General features: G+C 51.6%; 1 non-coding gene across 1 annotated transcript in view; it reads left to right on the forward strand.

Annotated features, from left to right (window-relative positions):
* Nucleotides 1-4385: 4385 nt before the first annotated feature.
* LOC143501426 (18S ribosomal RNA) overlaps nt 4386-4714 on the forward strand; it is a 1839-nt gene continuing 1510 nt past the window's right edge. Inside the window, exon 1 of the ribosomal RNA XR_013126976.1 lies at nt 4386-4714. This exon is cut by the window's right edge and continues 1510 nt beyond it. This is a non-coding gene — a ribosomal RNA (18S ribosomal RNA).

Here is a 4714-nt window from a genome sequence, read left to right on the forward strand (position 1 = left end):
TGCATCTCATTCCCCCTGTCTGGATGATTTTATGAATGGGTGATATGCAAACACCTACCATCAGGTATATAGGGGAGAGGGTCTTCTGAAAGCCACATATATGGTATACCATAAATGAAGACAAGGATTATGGCGCACGCTTTGCCCGACCAAAGGTCACTCCCTGGGCATTTTAGAGGATTTGAGAGGCCTCTTTATGGATCTCACAAATGATCCATGCATGGAATTTTGCACACTTTATCCGAATAAAGTGCACTTTTGGGCTTATGAGAGTAGGTTGGTATGCCTCTCTCTGGATGTGAGGAAGGATCCAGGAATAAAGGCATGTAATGCCACACAATTTATCCGACTAAATGACACTCTTGGGCTTATGAGAGAGGATGAGGGGCCTCTCTGTGGATGTCAGAAAGGCTCCATGCATGAAAGCATGTAATGTCACACACTTTATCCGATTAAAGTGTACATGTTGGGCTTATGATTAAGCATGAGGGCCCTATGTGTGGATGTCAGAAAGGCTCCATGCATGAAAGCATGTAATGCCACACACTTTATCCGATTAAAGTGTACATGTTGGGCTTATGATTAAGCATGAGGGCCCTATATGTGGATGTCAGAAAGGTTCCAGGCTTAAAGGCATGTAATGTCACACACTTTATCCGATTAAAGTGCACATTTGGGCTTATGATTAAGCATGAGGGCCCTATGTGTGGATGTCAGAAAGGCTCCATGCATGAAAGCATGTAATGCCACACACTTTATCCGATTAAAGTGTACATGTTGGGCTTATGATTAAGCATGAGGGCCCTATATGTGGATGTCAGAAAGGTTCCAGGCTTAAAGGCATGTAATGTCACACACTTTATCCGATTAAAGTGCACATTTGGGCTTATGATTAAGCATGAGGGCCCTATGTGTGGATGTCAGAAAGGCTCCATGCATGAAAGCATGTAATGCCACACACTTTATCCGATTAAAGTGTACATGTTGGGCTTATGATTAAGCATGAGGGCCCTATATGTGGATGTCAGAAAGGTTCCAGGCTTAAAGGCATGTAATGTCACACACTTTATCCGATTAAAGTGCACATTTGGGCTTATGATTAAGCATGAGGGCCCTATGTGTGGATGTCAGAAAGGCTCCATGCATGAAAGCATGTAATGCCACACACTTTATCCGATTAAAGTGCACATTTGGGCTTATGATTAAGCATGAGGGCCCTATGTGTGGATGTCAGAAAGGCTCCATGCATGAAAGCATGTAATGTCACACACTTTATCCGATTAAAGTGTACATGTTGGGCTTATGAGAGTAGGTTGGTATGCCTCTCTCTGGATGTGAGGAAGGATCCAGGAATAAAGGCATGTAATGCCACACAATTTATCCGACTAAATGACACTCTTGGGCTTATGAGAGAGGATGAGGGGCCTCTCTGTGGATGTCAGAAAGGCTCCATGCATGAAAGCATGTAATGTCACACACTTTATCCGATTAAAGTGCACATTTGGGCTTATGATTAAGCATGAGGGCCCTATGTGTGGATGTCAGAAAGGCTCCATGCATGAAAGCATGTAATGTCACACACTTTATCCGATTAAAGTGTACATGTTGGGCTTATGATTAAGCATGAGGGCCCTATGTGTGGATGTCAGAAAGGCTCCATGCATGAAAGCATGTAATGTCACACACTTTATCCGATTAAAGTGTACATGTTGGGCTTATGATTAAGCATGAGGGCCCTATATGTGGATGTCAGAAAGGTTCCAGGCTTAAAGGCATGTAATGCCACACACTTTATCCGTTTAAAGTGCACGCTTCGGCTTAAGAGAGGAGTTGAGAGGCCTCTCCCTGGAAGTCACAGATGATCCAGGCCTGCAATGGCAGACACTATATCACTTTATCCGAGTAAGAGGCTCCCTCTGAGCAAAGTAGGGGGGGAGTGAGGCCCCCCCCGGAGGTCTGAAAAGATCCAGGCCTTTAAATGACACGGGCTGTGCCCGAGCAAAGTGCCCACGCTGGGCAAGGGTGGAGGCGTGATGCTCCCCCTTATGGAGGTCGTCCTACCTCCATCCTCACGTAATGTATTTCGACCTGTGCGTATCCGGAGGGTGCTATGCGCAAGCCCGGAAGATGCTGGTTTCGGCTGGCCTTACCGGATCCAATGGTATAGCACCTAGGTGCGCTCTAAGGCCGTAAACCCCCCCCATGTGTTTGAGAATGGTAGGTGTTATACCATTGCCACGAACCACTTATTGAATCAGCCATGCCCTTTCGGCAATCGAGTCTCAGAGGTGTGTCCGAGGGAAGATTTGCCTTGGCGGGCATGGCTGTCTGGCATCTCCCCGACCCTGGAGGAATGCGCTAACGGTGTAATGCAAACACCTACCAGCAGGTATATAGGGGAGCATGCTTTCTGAGCCTTATATGATTGTACCATAATAAGGATCAGAAGAAAGGCAGTGCGTTAAGGTGAACTAGCCCGACTCTAATGCACCTTGACGGCTTAAGGGGAGGGATAAGTGACCCCTGCTGATGGAGGTCAAAGACATCCGTGTCTCTCAGGCCTTCGAACCACTGCTTGCGCCCGACCGAAATGCCACTGCTGGGCATGGGTGTAAGAGTGGTGACCCCCCTTATGGAGGTCTGTCCAACCTCCAGCCTGCATGCTCCACCTCGGCCTGTGCGTATCCGGAGGGTGCTGTGCGCAAGCCCGGAAGATGCTGGTTTCGGCTGGCCTTACCGGATCCAATGGCACAGTACCTAGGTGCGCTCTAAGACCGTTATCCGAACCCAAGTCCGCCAGGGGTTTTTCAGTTATACCAGTAGCATCGACCATCACTTTGATCAGCCAGGCCTTTTCGGGGGTCGAGCGTCCGAGGTGTGTCCGAGGGAAGATTTGCCTTGGCGGGCATGGCTGGCGAGTACCTCCCCGGCCGTGGAGGAAAACGCATACGGTGCATTGCAAACACCTACCAGCAGGTATATAGGAGAGCATGTCTCTTGAGTTCATCCTAACCTTATAATGGTTATCCCATTCATAAGGCCTGGATGCAAGGCGGTGCGTGAAGGTAACATTAGCCTGACTCTAACACTTTCACCGGTTAGGGGTGGAGTGGTGACCCCCCTAACACTGGAGGTCTCGCCGACCTCCAGGCACCAGCCTCACATGCTCTACCTCGGCCTGTGCGTATCCGGAGGGTGCTGTGCGCAAGCCCGGAAGATGCTGGTTTCGGCTGGCCTTACCGGATCCAATGGCACAGTACCTAGGTGCGCTCTAAGACCGTTATCCGAACCCAAGTCCGCCAGGGGTTTTTCAGTTATACCAGTAGCATCGACCATCACTTGGTTCAGCCAGGCCTTTTCAGGGGTCGAGCGTCCGAGGTGTGTCCGAGGGAAGATTTGCCTTGGCGGGCATGGCTGGCGAGAACCTCCCCGGCCGTGGAGGAAAACGCGTACGGTGGATTGCAAAAACCTACCAGCAGGTTTTTAGGGAGAGTGTCAATCTCGAGGGCGTTCGGAGCTCTCCCGATCTATTGGCATACGATGCCCGCCAGGGGTTAGGCTCTCGGGTTACCACTTAAGGTTTCTCCCTGTCATAAGAAAGACAACCGGTCAAACCAATGCGCAATGTACAATGAGGTGTGAGCTCATGAATGAATATATGGGATAGAGCCACAACCTCGGTGCGACATACCTAGGTACAGGAATAGGGCGAGAGGTGGATGCGCTCCTTCAGGACGGGTAGGTCGGCAGCCTCTCGGGTATGATCGTTCACCAACGAAAGCTGTACAAAAGGGGTGACTGCGCTCATTGAGGACGGCAGCCTCGACATGACATACCTATCAAAAACTCTCCCATGAGGTGTGTGCGCTCCTTCAGGATGGGAGGTCGGCAGCCTCGGTATGATCATGATGACCGAGACACAGGCCTTGGGTTGGGCCTAGGGTTGAAGCCTTCTGTGCCGCCCGGGTAGTTCCTCCCCAAACCAGCGGGCATGCCTCTATGGGGGGGCCTCGGTCTGAAAAGACACGATCCTCACCCGGAACCGTCTGAGGGAAGCGTTGAAGGCCGGTCTGTCTACACAGGTGTCCGCTATCGGCGTCCATGGTGTACGGGTGAGAGCCAGCAGTGGATCGGGTTAGTTCAACACATGCTTGGCCTCACCCCGCCTGGTCACGGAATCACTCATTTCTCGGTTACGTCCCACAGTAGCGCGCGCGCGTGCTGGGAGCTGACGAGGGCTCTCTCCCCCACGCTGACGGCGCACCCCTGCTGCACCGATGGTGGGCGTCCGGTACCGAGGTGGGCCCCTGACCCTGCCCGGGGGATGGAGCACGCCGAGGTGGCCGCGACGTTAGCTGGTGTCCCTTTCACCACCGCGGTGCAGCTACCTGGTTGATCCTGCCAGTAACATATGCTTGTCTCAAAGATTAAGCCATGCAGGTCTAAGTACACACGGCCGGTACAGTGAAACTGCGAATGGCTCATTAAATCAGTCATGGTTCCTTTGATCGCTCCACACGTTACTCGGATAACTGTGGTAATTCTAGAGCTAATACATGCAAACGAGCGCTGACCCCTCTGGGGGATGCGTGCATTTATCAGATCCAAAACCCATCCGGCGGGGCGCGGGCCCCCCGGCCGCTTTGGTGACTCTAGATAACCTCGGGCCGATCGCGCGCCCTCCGCGGCGGCGACGTCTCATTCGAATGTCTGC

Source organism: Brachyhypopomus gauderio, unplaced genomic scaffold (assembly GCF_052324685.1).
Source record: "Brachyhypopomus gauderio isolate BG-103 unplaced genomic scaffold, BGAUD_0.2 sc172, whole genome shotgun sequence".
Classification (NCBI taxonomy): Eukaryota; Metazoa; Chordata; class Actinopteri; order Gymnotiformes; family Hypopomidae; genus Brachyhypopomus; species Brachyhypopomus gauderio.